This window comes from Trachemys scripta, chromosome 6, assembly GCF_013100865.1.
Source record: "Trachemys scripta elegans isolate TJP31775 chromosome 6, CAS_Tse_1.0, whole genome shotgun sequence".
NCBI lineage: Eukaryota > Metazoa > Chordata > Testudines > Emydidae > Trachemys > Trachemys scripta.
Window position 1 is genome coordinate 75,277,241 of NC_048303.1, and position 16,823 is coordinate 75,294,063.

Here is a 16,823-nt window from a genome sequence, read left to right on the forward strand (position 1 = left end):
GCTGTAGTCCACGAAAGCTTATGCTCTAATAAATTTGTTAGTCTCTAAGGTGCCACAAGTACTCCTGTTCTTCTTTTTGCGGATACAGACTAACACGGCTGTTACTCTGAAACCTGAAGATTTTATTAATGCCCTAATCATTTCAATGGGGTATTATGCCTGAAACATAATGGTGATGATTAAAACATCCATATTTGGGGATTGTGGATGAAGTTTGCTTAGATTTCCACCATTTCCCACCATAATTCCGATTTTTGACCACTTCTAACCTATACTAGATTTGAAACAGTGATACTGATGCCTTTTGTATAGTATTACTATTTGCTCAAGAATCCTATGTTTAGATGGGAAAATAACACTTTCTAGGCAACAAACCTATTGGATTTCCTTCTCCATTTTTTGTTTGTGAAAAGTATAATTATGTTGTATGGTACCTTTCACGGGAATAGAATCCTAATACAGGTCATATTGATAAAGGAATATTACACAGTAATATAGCAGCATCTGCTCACGTATCAAACTGTTGACCCCCATTTTTGTTTTGCCAATGATGCAAGAGGTGAGCTGAGACTTTGGCTTTTACATTAAATCCTGTTTTATTGTGACTTCACCCTCCAAACTCCCCCACCCCATTTGTCCATCTTGGCCACCTATTCCATCTTGTCTCACATCTAAATTGTAAGCTTTTTGGGGCAGGGACTCCTATTTGTTACTTATTTGTACAGTGCCTAGCACAAGGAGGCATTGATCCCAGATTGGATTGCTAGAAATGAATAATGTTTTAGACAAATACATGCAAGTATAAGTTGTTGCTTGTCACTGAATGTTATTGTAGCTGGGATTGTCATAACTACTGGTGGGTAACACTTATCTCTTGCATTTCAGTAGTCAAAGCAATATACTTGCTTTCTCTAATTGAGAATTTATAAGCAATGCCACTTTCCCAGGTTTGTTGTGTGGAAATTAAACAAGGTTTAAGCACTGCATTTTAAGATTTTTCATTACTACTATCACAAACCTTTGTTAATATGCTGTGAAATAAGAAATCTACAGCATCACTAATAAAACCCTTTAAGTGGTAATCCTTCAGATTCCTTGCTCATAATGGTTGAGCATTCACAGTCCTAAACCAATGAAATTCACACGTTCTGCAGTGCAGTGGTGTAGCGATTATTACAACATATATCCAAAATACCTTAGGCCTTCGATGATTACAGAATAGCCTTATGGTTTAAACTTCCTGCTAACAGTGAGGCTTTAAGTTGAGTTGGATGGTGGACAAATTTTAGTCTAATGTATGTTGACAGTTTAATAATATGGGTTACTATCCGTAGTTTACTTTATGATGTAATACAACTTTATAGGAGTCCCTTGAGATTTCTACTGTGATTTTCAAGGCACAGAGAACTCAATAAACTGAAATACTCTGAGTAAGGTTTCTATTTCCTGTATACTTTGGAAAATTTCCTGAAAAATAAATAGGTGCTACAACTTTTAAAATGTTTTCCTGACATGTCTTTGTGTTTTTCTCGTCAGGTTGTAGATTTTAAAAGTACATTTCTTATTAAGTTATACATTTTTAAAAAGCTCCTTTCTTTCTATAATAAATAGCCTTACTTTTTGGATCTCTACGGGGAAGTTTCTTTTCTCTAAAATGATGTAATTTCCCTCCCTCCCACCCTGCATGTATTTATTTAAATCATGCAGTGTGCTCTCTGGTAAAGGTCGTGAACATTTGGACTAATTATTCCCAATGTTTTGACAAGTATCTGCTTACTGTTAGCTAAGTATCCAATAGTATAAATCCAAATAGCAAAATGAGATGTAAAGAATTAACTAATTCTTGGATTGCTTTCACTTTATTGTTGCAGGTGTTCAGAAAAGAAAGCAACATGAATGTAAACATGTTTTTGATTAAAAGAATAGTAATTGAAAACAGTTTTGAAAGAGAAGATTCTTCATTGTAACATTAAATCCTTGGGACTGTGGGTTTAATTGTGTATTTTTAAACAATGTATAATATAGGAATTTATTTCCCTGACAGTAAAGTTTGGCAAACTATTCACAGTAGATATTTTATTCAACAACAAGTAATTTTCTGTCCACAAGTTATCTATAAGCAGATGTCAATTTCCAAAATGTATTTGTTACTCAAAAATATTTCAGTATATGGTTTGAGTGAATTTTTCAGCCTATTGCTCTCAAACTATTTGCTGAGATTATTGATTCAAGCATTTGCTCTCCATACTGTGATTAGTTGCCTAAATAAGGTATTCTTTTCATTCCCATACATCATGACTACACAGAAAGCTTTCAGGACAGCTATACAAAGCCTTTCTAGCATGAGTAACTCATATGAATTATGCTGCCACAGTCTCATGAGTATTCGCAATACACCCTTTCCACAAACATTTTGCAAACCAAAATTTGCTTATTGGAATGTGTGTAGAAAGTGCATAAATGTGGTCACAAATACCATTGAAATAGATCTGCATATTGCAAATATTTTTTGAAGTAGTCACCAAGTCCCAGCTGAAATAATCCAGTTATAATCAGTCTCATTATGAAACCCCACAAGGATAGGTCCTAAGAATGTCACTAAATAGGATGGTACCCTGTTTCCCCGAAAATAAGACAGTGTCTTATATTAATTTTTGCTCCCAAAGATGCTCTAGGTCTTATTTTCAGGGGATGTCTTATTTTTCAGAAATGAAAAATGCCTTATTATCGGTGGATGCCTTATTATCGGGGAGGTCTTATTATCGGGGGGATGCCTTATATTACAATGAGAGGCAAAACTGTAAGTAGGCCTTATTTTCGGAGGATGTCTTATTTTCGGGGAAACAGGGTATAATGAGAGAGGGAGAGAGAGAGAGAGAGAGAGAGAGAGAGAGAGACTAACCCCTTTCTGTCTTTAGTTGGGTAACTGATCTAAAAGTTCTCCTCCTTACCTTTTAGTCCACACATCTTTTCACCTCGTCAGAACATATATCATAACCAGTGACCGCCCCCCTCCAGCTGAACATGCTAAGCTGGCTTCAAATTCCTTGCAAGAAGACTGCTCACATTTTTCATCACCAAGGGTCACACTAATACTTTGCCAAGAGCCTAAGAGCCAGGCCTAACTGACACATACATGTACATACATTTTGATTATGAAAAATAAAAACTCAAACCACCATGATATTTGTTTAAACTAGTGCAACTGGAAAGAAATAATCCTTATTTTTGAATTCACTGAAAACATGTAATTGGTTATGTTTGTCTTCTCTTGTCCTCGATCTATAGAGAGTTAGTATTTTAGGATTCCATGGGCCACACTTTGAGTAACAATGTTCTGCAGTGACTGAAGACACTAGAGCCATGATCTTGACTTTTGCATCTCCTCTACCTCTTTCCTGGCTTCCTTGCTTTGCATCCTCTGTTTTTTAGCTTCTACTTTTTTAACATAGCTCCTTCTAGCTCCATGCTAGGCACGACTGAAATACTTCCTTCTATCAGAGTTCTGTGGATTAGCTTATCAGGTTTCACTGAATGACTGACAGAGTTCATCATCATCATCCCCATCCCTGTAACTGCTCATACTCCCACTGCCTTTGAATCCCAAGAAGAATGCCTAAGTGGGGTAGTACAAGGCACCAATTTCAGCTACTGGTGGGACAGCAGGCTAACTTAAGTGGTCGTTATTACTGATAATATATATATATATATATATATATATATATATATATATATATATATATAAAAACACACACAGAGACAAATAAAAGTAATACAATACTGTAGGCTTCTATAATGTCACTTATCAAAGAATCTCAAAGTACTTCACAAACAATTAAATCTCCCAACATCCTGCTAAAAAACTGAAGCGCAGATAGATAAAGTCACTTGTTCCAAGTCACAAAGTGACAAGTTCAGGGTAAAACAGAATCCAGTTAGTCCAACTCCCAGTTTCCTGCACCTTCCGTGACCATCACCGCTTTAATTCAGATAATGTCACTTTACTAATATCAGCATTAGAGTTGGGCAACTTTTTTTAATTTAAAAAAATTGATTAGAAATAGCCTCTCTTTGAAAATAAACATTTTCAGACAAATTTCATTTTTGACAAAGTTTAAGCTTTTAATAAAAAAAAGGAAACCAACATTTTGAGGTGGGGGAATTTTTAGCTATTGAGGAAAATTTTTTCACTTTTCCTACAATGCAAATTTTTAGTAAAACAGTTTTTGAAAAATGAACATTTTGATTTTGGGTTTGCTTTTCATGAAATTAATGGGAAATTTCAACAAAAACACCATTAAAAACAGTGCCAAAATATATTGTATTTTTCCAAAAGAACTAATTTGATTTAGTATCTGCAGCTTTACAATGAAAAAAGTAAACTAAAAATGATGTTTAACAGTAGTATGAACTCATTATTTTGAAGCATATTCATTTGATTTAAAATGTGCACTTGCTCCCATAAAACCTCATCAATAAAAGGCCAACTGTTTCTCCAAAGTGGTGAACAAAAATATCAGCAGACTAAATCAGATATAGGCACTGTGCCAACAGCAGAAAGATTACACTAACCCAAAGGTTTTAGAGTTTATTGTAGCCCCAGAAGATAGTTCAGAACATCATTAAAAAAGGAATTAACACATATAGAGAGAAGTACGTGCCTATAGTATATTTGCATTTATGTAATGTTTTTTTCCCTTTAAAGAGGCTTTTTTTAAAAAAAATATGGCCTGATTTTTCTCCCAAACCAGTTGTACCATGGGTAATTCGATTAAATGGAATTGCATGTGATTTACACCACTAAGTGACAGCAGAATAGGGCTCTATGTTGTTTGTGTGTTTTTGTATGGTTTTTTGTTGTTGTTTGTTTTTAAATATACTCTCCACTCTGTATGACAACTAGAAGGACTGGAAGAATTTGCAGGCATTGTGAATCAATGCCAGATGCCTCACCCTTTGATCTTTAGTCTGTCCTTTCTATTACAAACAATAAATAGACTTTGTTGAGGAATTTGCTTTGTTGAGGAGAAATAAAGGCAACTGGTAGAGAACTAATTCATTTGAAGTATTTATTTGGGCAGTAGAAGCTATTACTGTCATTGAGACTGAGTCACTGAACCCAGAGTACCATTTTCAATAGCACCTGGGACAAGTACAGCAAGCAAGTTACCTTCATAAGACTAACATTCAGTCAGTTTCATTATAGGCAGAATCTCCTGAACTAAATGTGGAATCCCTACACCTGTAATTCAGCCTCCATTAATAGCAGCATCCAATCAAATACATTTTTGAAAAAAGATATATAAACACTATGCAACTGAGTAGCCGGAGCTGTAGTCAGTAGTGGAAGGAATGCATCTATCAATACCATGGTACAAACTACACTAATTTGCATACAGTGTTTATGCACCAAATCTGTAAATGGTTAAATTACAATTATGCAAGCCATTATAAAGCACCAAAGATATAATTGGCATGGTTCCTACAAGTTAAAAGTGCTAATCTCCAATACACATCAGCTCTAGCTTGTCTTGTCTTGTTAGGTAAACAAAATGTGTCTTGACTGTCATTGCCATAAAATATTAATGCACTGGAAGTCTCTAAACCTTGCTAAGCATAAGGCCTATTATCACACTTAAGAGCAAAGCAATCTAATAAATCACTGGCTGTATAAAAACTAAGTCAGCTGGCAGAGACAGTAATCTCCCTAAGGGATAGTAAGAGCCTAATCTTCAACTACAGCAGCTGCAGTTCCAGAGAAATTATGTTTCTGCTGCTCAGTAGAAATACATTTGTGCTGAATTCTGTTATTTAAACTCTAATGGAATCATTAAGAGCATCCATACATTACAAGCAATACAAAATTAACTATCAAAATCTTCTCTGGCATAGCCTTATTATAGGCACAATATTTTTATCTTTCTTGAATTTTTAAGATAGTTAAGTCCAAAGTCAGGCTGGATGCTCCTAATACCCATTTTCTAAGAACATCAAGCCCCAGCTCATACATAAATAATCTTGTGTGTTTACTGAGCATTGAGTTGATGTCCTTAATTGAAAACAACTTACTTGTTTGGCACTGTATGAGGTCCTTGAGGCTGTATTTTACCATAAACACAATATTGTCTTATACTTCATAACAGAACAGATGAAATCACAATTATGTTATTTTATTGAGTACTTAAGGAACATTCTACACGATCCAAAAGAAACAAATCACCAGAGAAATACACAACTGTGTGCGCGCACACACACAAAATACTGGAACACATGAAATATTTAGGCAGACCATTTTTTCTTTTGGATTATATTGATAAGAAACAGTCTGGCATTGTAAAACAGACCAGAATGGTATCAGGATAGCATAGCCCATCTTTTTAAATGAGACAGTCTTCATAGAAAAAAAACTATGTGTTTAAACAATTTTTGCTTTATTTTTTACATTGAAATATGTATTCCTTGGATTTTAGCAGTGCATTATTAGTCTTTTGTTTAGGCTTTCCAATCCTTAAATATTATGAGAATGAGAAAATTCCTTTCTTGAACACTGGCGTTTAAAGACAAATTACCAATCCCATATTTCTTGTGTACCCAAAACTCCCATGAACCTTAGTGGGAATTTGGGGTTTGCAAGCAATGCATACCTAGGTCTGTTATGGACTCCTAACAAAAGAGAACCTGTAAATGTAGATAGTGAATTTTTTTGTGACAAGGAAGAAAATTCCTTACATACAGTGTACTTCATTTTAACATCAGTGTGTAGTATCATCATGCTGTGAATGCATTACAAGTAAAGTTTAAAATCTTAATCTTTATTTAATCTATGAAAAAAATAGATGGGTAGATGGTCATTAGGGATTGTTGGGGCTTAACCCCATTAATAATGACATTGCTGTCACCCACTCAGCATACACAGCCTTGGCTGTATTAAAGTACTTCAGGGAGCAGCAATATCTGCTTCCACTAGGTTTCAACCCTTAGAGTCTACATCACATTTGGCTGCCCCTGGCATCTCCTTGTGGGGCTAGGAACTGGAGCACGTAGGCTTCAGGCAGCAGAAGGCAGCACAGAACAGAATACAGGGTTCTGTGGAGCCAGTTCAGAGTTATAGGGCTTCCTGTATCAGTCTCTCACTCTGCTGCCTCTGCTCCTGCTACTTCAAGCTCAGTAAAAGAGGTGGAATTGAGAGACGTAATCGTAGATGCCAGGTAGGAGGGCAATGGGTTCTCAGCCTGGGGCGGGGGGTGAGTTTGAGCATGGAGGGGTGCATGGAGGCTAGGGGTGTCAGATGAGGATTCAGAGCTGAAGGAGTGGCTCTGATTTATGAAGATATTAAGCAGAAAGAAGAGCAGTTTTCAGTCTGAGGGGATGGGGGGGGGGTGCAAAGAGAAGATTTCTGAGCAGGTGGGAGTTGGGCTGGAAGGACCAGGGAACATTCACAGGTTCTGAAATAGAAGGATGATGGGTCATGTGGGCAGGACTGAGTGCAAATGGGAAAGGGGTGCACTGGGGAATGAGGAAATGAGTGGACTGGTGGGGTGCCATGAGGTGGGTGAAGAACACAGCAGGAAGAAGTGGTGTGGTAACACCAAGGTTGGGGCTAGGGGAGAACAGCAAAGAGGTGACAGAAGAGTAAATACTGTTTTCTACCACCTTGCCGTTTACAATACAGTGTTCCCATGTTTCCCTCTGAAAGGGAAATGAGGGTGAGAGAAGGAAAAGGACACCCTATTTCTTCCCACTTCCCTTCCATCGTCTTATATCAGCAAACAAAACACTTATCTGAGACTCCTGACCTGTGTCTCAGTTTTTTCACTGTGAACATAAAATTAAACCTCCCTAGGAGAGTATGGGGGTTGGGGAAGAAGGGGCAGATGTGACCTCCTATTTTGGGCACCAGCCAGTACTGATATGAAGAGAGATTGAAAAGGTTAGGACTATTAAAGTCAAGATAAGACATAATAGTGGGATATAAAATAATTAATGGTATAGTAGGCACATCAAGCATTCCTATCTTCCATTTTTCATAGTGCAAGAACCAGGGCACAGGGAAAGACACTGAAAGGCAACACACAAAATGGATAAAAGGAGTTATTTACCCCTTAACAGCCTATGGAACTTATTGCCATAACATATCATGGTACTGAGCAGAATTGCAAAACAGATTAGACATTAGTTACACTAGCTGGAATTAACTGCAACATAGTCCATTTTAATGTAAAGTCAATCACTCAAAAATGCTAGAATTAAGATTACCTATGCAACCTTAATTCAGCCACCAGGTGTGTATGCATTGTGATATATATATAATTACATGATCACAGACTGAGGCAGGGGGTCTGGGAAATATTCAGCGCACAGGATGGACAGTGCTCACCGAATAAAAAAAAAAAGTCCAATATTTTGTTTTATCCTTGTTAAAAATAGTCTTATTTACTGAACACTATTCAAACTTTTCTCTGAATATAGAATTATTAATTTCCCCAGGGGCTTTTCTGTGGTGCTCATCGTTATAATATCAGAGTTCTTCTCAGACATTAATTAAATAATTTTCATAATACCCCCATGAGAGAAGTGAATGGAATTATCTGTAATTTACAGAACTAAGGTAAAGAGATCAGGTCAAAAGTATCCACAAGTTTTGGATACCTAATTTCATATGTTCAAAGCAGAGCTCCCATTGACTTCAGCTGCAAGTGCTCAGCACCTTTGCAGATCAGAGCAAAAGGGTCTCAAGTTGGACATCCATGGCCACCTGTGAAAAGTTTGGTTCAGTAACTTGACTAGCATCACATGATGCAAACTCTCCGGCAGAAGTAGGGATAGAAACCAGTTCCCCACAACAGCATTCAAATGCCTTGACAAAGAGACTATCCTTTCTCATCCTGCAATCCCCTGCCTCATTCACTACAAATAAGGCAGGGTTCTACAGCTAACAGGCTCCTTTATTATACAACCCTTATTCATCCCCAGAGCACAGCCCCTCCTGTGCACTGAATTTTTCCTGTGGAAAAATAGTATGTAATCATGTAACTGAAAACTGTATCATAATATATATGCACAAGCAGGCCAAATTAAAATTACACAATTGATCTTAATCCCAGCATTCCCTAATTTTTGAGTGCTAGACTTGGTAACCATAGTAATGTTCTTTTAAATCAGGGATGGGAGACAAGGGGGAACAAGAGAGATGTCCTAGGTTTTTAAAAAAAGAAAACTAAAGATTCAGAAATTCCATCATGTGGCATCAGATTGACATCCACATGAATAGGGCTGGAACCTTTAGATGCACTGCAAATACCTTTGCCATTTGAGCTAACAGAGTAACTGATGGCAGTAATAGGTTGCCATCTGCTTTGTGAACCAGCACTGGAAGAGATGAGACACTTTGGCAGGGGATTTCACAGACATTTGCTGATAGCACAGGAAAGTTGAGACTAAAGTATCTTGGGTTCTATTCCAGAGCCTGGCGCAAAGTGTGCTTTAGTGGTCACAGACCCTTTTGCCCCTGTTCTCCTCTCCCAAGTCAGTCCCTGTCCCAGTCCTGTCTGCCTCCCATTACACACAGTCCAATACCCCTGCCTCCCCCTGCCATCCTCTCTCTTTCATCTCCTAGCCGAGTCGTCCCACAACCTCATTGAATTAGTCTTCTCCCTCCTGCCACGCAATATTCCCTATTCCCACCAGCTTCTAATCCCAAAATATTCTCTCCAATGAATAAACCAATTACTAATTGTTTGTCAGTCAGGAAAATCTCTCTTCCAAGCAGGAAGTTATTCCATTATTGTTTGCTACAGGGGTTCTCATACCCTCTTCTGAAGCATTGGGTGCTGCTATATCAGAAATAGGACACTGAACTAGATGGATCTCAAGTCTGGTCATGTTTTAAAGTGATTAAATTTGAAGTTTTTTTTTAAAATAAAATTAAAGGATTTTTTTGAAACAGTTATTTCAAACTGAAAAATTTAAATTGATTTTTTTTCCTTTTTGTTTGAGACAATTCAATGGAACAGACAAATTCATAAAATGCTTCAGTGTTGCTGAATTTGCATTTTTGGCTGAAAAAGAGTTTCAGGTGAAAAATTTTGCCCAGCTGTAAAAACAATACTTGAATTGATGTGCCTAAGTTCAAAGTGGCTGTTATTATAATGCAGGTCAGTTGAGCAGCATAACAGCATACATGCTCCAGCTAGAATGGTCAAAATGAGGAATGATGTGATCAGCTCCCTTGTTCAGCGATAGCTGCACTTTCTTTAAGTAAGTAGTTAGGTATGTAGAACACACAAGGGCAGCATAATAAATGTGAGGCAGAAGAATTATCTATAATACAGTGGATCCATGAAAAGCCTTCATTATTACAGTCCAGTTACAAGTCTTCATATCTTTCCTGTCAAGAAGGTCCCATGATTTGCAAGGGATATTCATTTATTCATATAGATTCCTAGATACTCAAGTGTCAAGCTCTTGTGGAGCTCTCTGTTAAAGAGTGACCTGGAAACACATAGGGTTTCAGTGCTCTGATCACTGGACAGTTTTTATCAAAGTTAACACACATCAGGCTAGACTCTAACCTTGTTTGGGTGTGAATCTGGAATAAAACCACTGAACTCACCACAGTGAAAGGAATCAGAATCTGGTCCATGAAGTTAAGTCACTGAACCATTGCTTAATTATGTTTGTTTAAAATAATAGCAAAATACTGGCATCTGCCTACCAAAAGAAACAGAGGCTAAAAGAAGAGATTAATGTTAAGCAAGCAAATTGGTATCAATGTGTCAAAGACCCTGTCCTACTAGTCAGTATTTTTTTCCTCATTGAAGGGGAGGGACAATTCCCAGCTACATTCTGTTACACAGACTGAGGATGTAATCCTGCCACTTTAGATGAAATCTCTGTTTCAGCCTCAGTGTTAAAAACGTTGAATAAAATAGCCTCTTTCAGAACCTTTAGATCTCATTTATTTTGGGATTATTCATCAATGCTTATATGGTGTATCAGTGAAGTAGAATTTACTAAACAAAGAAGAGATCTTGACAATCGGCTAATGGCTTGATGCTTGCCATACTAACATGCTGGTCACACACGCTGCTTTCTTATGCCACTGAAAGGCTGAAATCTTATACTAGTATGTACATTGTTTAATGCTGATATAAAACACTACAAATACTGTGTGCTCAAATTGGGGAGAGGAGTGAAAATAAATGGTATTCTTCCAAGCTCCACCCATACACCACACTATGTCCATTTGAATAGATACCAAAATAAGCCACTCAAAGTAGATTGTGATTGCTTCTCTTTTTTTTTTTTTTCCTTCCAATGCAGTGACATCAACTGATTACCATTCACTCTAAAGCCATACTCTGGTGTTTTCTTGGATCACACTTGCTGACAGGTGTCTCAATGTGAGTCACAAAACCAGTGCAGACAGGCTTATAACCAAGAGGCTGGAGGGAATGGGATGTATGTTATTATTTGTGGTGTTGAATCTTCTCTCAATCCAGCTGTGGAAATGAGAATTGTTGCAACTGCAGTTGTCAGTCTTCTCAAGTCCTTTGGCACATCAGTCCCTCCACAATCTTTCTAGGCTCAGGACAATTGTATTGTTTCCATGTCATTCGTGTTAGATCTTTTGCAGAGATTTCTCTTGTGCCCAAAACACATATAGCCACATTAAGCTCAAAATTCTGCACACATATCAGACACAGATGTCAAGGTGTTGATGTCCTTGTCAGAGTACCATATTGTTTGTCAGGGTCTGGCAAAACGGTCTAGGATGGATGAATTTCAATACATTTTCCATGCTGTAATTAGCATCATAAAACGACATGTGGGGGTTGGCCTGCTCTGCCTCTTCAGCACATTAGAGAGCCATCCATTGTTTTGCATCTTTGATCTTGTCATCAGAAGCTTTACTTTAGTGCTTCTGAAGAGCAGGTTATGCATTCCAGATGGCCTCAATGGACTTCTCTTGAGGCCATCCAGCAGATGTCTGGGATCATGCCAGTGGTGCTGAGCTGCATCTCCACTCTTGGCACAGGCACAATGTTCTCTCTTATATTTGGAAGAGAAGTTGCAGAGGGCACAAAACTTGTCAGAGTACCCACGTGAGAGTCATTGCACTGACATCTCGGCCAGTTCTCCAACAGCAAATGCGAGCCAGTGACTACAGTAATACCAGATGAAGAGATTGGTAGTGTGATTAATAAACCAGCAGTTATTCCAGATTCTTTTTTCCAGATTGACAGATACACCGTCAGATGGTAAGGAAATCCAGCAGCTTTGCAGTGTTCAGTGAATTGATTGCACCTCATACAATCCAGAAGAAGTGCAACAATCAGTCAGATGGATGAGCTCCAGTAAGAAAGAATGGTGCTGAATCTAAAGACACTTACTACTGCCTTAAATCCCAGTGTCAGGATTGAGTATCTGCCTGAAATTGTGGATTTATCTACCACCACAGCAAGTGTTGCCCTCTTTTCCGGTATTTTCAAGACCACATTTGCTTTCATTTTTTGTTAAATATGGTGAATGGTGGGTACAGACAAAAGATCTGACTCAAGGACTCACTGTGTGGACTCCATTCATTTTCTGCACATCAACTTAATGGGTAAATTTGAAAAAAAGCCTCTGAGGCATTCAATTTTGTACGCTGTATGGAAAATTCACCAAGTGCTGTCGTACACTGGGGCCTTGTTTTCCTACTTGTTTAGACACTTTAACAACAAGACGCTTTTGGATGCAAGATGTTTTCTGGATAGCCTATGTCACCATGTATTTTTTCTCCATAGGAGTCCCTGCTTTTATGACTTATTTTCACCATATGTAGGGATTTCATAGTTCACATGCTCTCTAGCCTCATGTACTCCCTGTAGTGTTTCCAATCCCAGACCCTTTACCCTTAAACGGGTGGAACAATACTAACTTCTTCCTCTTCACAGTGAACCACATGAAGTCAGACTGTTTCAACAGGCAATGGCTAAGGTGCAAGGTTTGAGCTGAACGAATAACAGACTTTTGTATTTGCTGGCAATTCAGAAAAATTGGGGAGGGAGGAGGGAATAGTCTGAAGTCAAACAAAACTTTATTTAAATTTTGAGTATTAAACGTTTAAGAAAAAGTTTTGAAACAAAGTTGTTTTGGATTGAAAAATCAAAATATTGACTTTTAAACTATTTTTTTTAAAGTCAAAACAATTTTGCACACCACACATGAATTTGCAGAATGTTTCACTGTTACCATGTCTGCAGTTTTCACCCCAAAAAAAGTTCCAGACAAAAAAAACTTTCACCCAGCTCTAGTCCAGGAGTCGGGAAAAATGCAGTCAGAAATGCTTGCAATACATTAGAAATTGTAGGCCAGTCTCACACTAAATAGGGGATTTTAAATTGTTTTAAATGGACTCCAAAAAAGTGTCACTTCTTTTCTGCCTCTTGCTTTTGGACTCTCCAGGAGATGCTCCACTCACTTCAGTAAAACCCTGGCTTAGGTTTCTCCTCTATGGACTATGGTTAGAATTCGGCATACTGAGAGCAATGTGGCTGGCACTTCCAACAAAGCCAGTTGTATTTGTTCAGTGAGATTTTATACTTCAGAGAACTGCTTTGCCAGTTCTGCCTCAGTTTGAATTTTACAAAACTGAACCTTTCGCTATGACGCACTGTAATTATTTCAGATTTTTTTAAATGTTTTCTTGAGGTTTTATTTGCACTTTTAACATTATAGCTTAGCTGTGGAAGAGATTTAGTACTCCAAGCAAGCCCTATCATTATTACAGTGCAACATTCTGGAGAACTTATCACTGCATCATCTATTTGAGTTCAATGCAATGGACTTACTTACAAAAAAAGATAAGATAAGAAATACATCTCTGTTTATTTGAGCCACTCAGATGTTTCCCCAAAATATTCCAGCTACATCACAGACATGTGCTGGCACAGGTAGGAAACGGGAAAGCAGAGTTTCCAAAGAAAGATATCTTGGAAACAGAAACTAAGAACAAAATTCTGGCCTTGCAAGGGGATCAGGTGTCACTACAAGAAAGGAGAACAAAGCTGTAGTCATTCTTCATGCATGGTGTAGGATGATTCTGGGTACCAGGGTGGAACACCCTGAGGGGGTCACCTTGTGGGTGTTCTAAGATGGAGCAGCATTCACCCCTCCCTAATGCCATGCTACCAATGCAGCATATAAACAGTGGATATTCCCTCACACATGCCTCTTCAGAGCTGTGGAACAGAGCTAGGTGTGAGAGTTGGGGTCCCTCTGCTAGGTGAGTCTGGTATCCTGTTATCCTGCCAGGTTCTCAGAGGTGGTAGAGGGTCCCCTTTCTTCCCCACCCAAGTGCATTTATGCAAGCAGGGTAGAAATTTGTTGCAGGACTTTAGATTGATCCTCTTGAAGAAAGACACTATAACTGAGACTTAAATAACTTTGCAAGTTTCATAGGTTTATTTCTATTAATGGTGGTTTTTATTGGACCATTTTGTTTTACAAGGAGATTAATTTTAATCTTTGAGTGACATTTATTCAACTTTGAAGAGTATTGAGGAAATCTCTTTCCCAAGGGAAAGAAATCATGTTTGGACAGAATATTCATTTTTTCATCAATTCTCAAGACAGAGTAACAGAACACAGAAGTTTAGAGATGGAAAAGGCCTTATAAGCAATATATATAGCAGGACTGATCCCTATACTAGATACTCCAGTGATTTGCCCAATTCAGTTTTAAGTAACTTGAGAGGGAATTTCCTTCCACCACTTTTGAAAAAAGCTATGCCATAATGTAAATGATATCACAATTGGGAGGTTTTTTTGTTGCTAGACAGAGATAAAGTGATACCTTCAATTCAGAAAAGAACTAAACAGACACCTTTAGGCAATGAGATCTGTTTACAGAGTTCCCCAACATGTGACTCCCTTCCAGACTAAGAAATATTTTGTAATACCCTCCCCCAAGACTTCTAATCCAGAGCAAACTAAATTTGGAGGACCAGATTTTCAGCCGCAGTACATCTGACTGTAATAAAGCTATGCTGATTTGTAACAGCTGAGGACGTGGCCCAGAAACAATTACCATACCAAAAATAACTATTTTAGACATTTTAATTATAAAGATGGTATCAAAATTGTAGTATACTCAGGCACAGTGTCATGGATGAGCCTGTCTTGGTGACACTAGGGTTGAAGTGAGGAAACTGCCTTAAGTACTTTTTTGATCAGACAATTATTCTTTGTCTACAGTCGTGGTAAGAAAAAAAAACTAACTTGAGTCACAAAAACAAGAATGAAAATGAGAAGAGAACTTTTAAGGCTTCTGCAATGAAATGCTATGTTCTCTTTTTTCAGATGCAGCTAAAAATTGTTAAGTTTTGTCTAGAAAAAAAATCAGCTGTCAAAAGAGCACTGTCAGAGTTTTGTTTTTTGTTTTTTTGTTTTTTTTTTAAAACAGTGGGCCAGGTACTGCCAGTTAGTAGCATTTTGGATGAAGAGTTTGGTAGCCACTTCTTTCTCCTCTGTGGGTAATTAGGAAAATAGTGTGACAGCGAGGCCTGAAATTCTTCCTGTGCTGACTTACAGGTTCCTAATTCAGATGGTCTCTTCCTTTCCCTTGATGAAATCTGAAAACGACGAGTTCTTCCTTTGCTTTGGGGAAACAGTTTCCACAAATTCTGTTACACATGGTCAAAATATCTATATTCTGCCTTTGGTGAGAAAAGTTCAATAATTTAGGTGCCCAGAGATATCAGCAAGGAAGAATGACCATGCCACAAAAATTAATAATTGAAGGGGAGATTGCTGATCACTGAGGAAAAACCTGAACTTCTGTTCTTCATTCAAAGAGTCAAGTTAGCACGTAAACTTGTGAGAACCACCTCACTTCAGCGTGAGAGGAAACTGCTGATTAAGTGAACCCCAGTCATCATAGAGCAATGCAGAAAGTTGAGAATTAGTGGATGGCCTTTCAGTGTAGTTCACTATATTAAAAGCTGCATAATGAACATTGTGTAGGTTTTTCAAATATTTTGTTAGCAGCAAGAGCTTAATGAAAATTTGAAACCACCTTTACAAGTCCCCTTCCCTTGGACTAGCTCAGCACTGGCATAGTTCCTGGTGTAACTTAGAGCAGCCACCAGTCTGCTTTAAATTACCTCCAGTTGCTTATGGGCCCAAGCTGGTGTTCTGGTAGCTGGAGATTGCTGGAGCATAGTAGCACTTGGGCTATTCCTTCTGTCCTTTGAGCATGCTCTCTATCCAGGAAGTTGGAAGGGGGTGGCATACCCAGGAAAATAATCAGGGGATTACATCTGTATCATTTCTGGCTACTTTTTGCCACCAGAGCAGGTCCAGGGACCTGGCTATGTATCATAATGCATAAGAACAATGGGGTGGAGATAAGTACACATGTGGAAACTTTACTTTGGCTTCTATTGTCTTCTGAGTTTCTCTTCAAAAGGAACATTCTTTTAACACAGTTTCTTTGACTGAATTTTTTTCAATGTTTAGTGCTAACAAGGTAGTTCGTACTTCACAGATAGGAATGAAGACCGTGTTTTTGTGTTGTCAGGCAGCAGAAGTAGAATATAAAGCTCTTATCTGCCTCCTTTATTAATAGCAAATGGCCACAAACCCTGAATTTGAACCACTGCCTACATAATCAGACTTGCAAAAGAAAGTTTCTCTCAAATATCAACAACTGCTTGATGGGGCAACAGGGCTTTTTAACCCTTTGTCTGTGGCTTGATCAAATCCTCACTTTCCTACCTTTTTTCCTCTCATTGTGTGAGCCAAAAAAGCAATTCTAGAAATTACATAGCTCTCACACA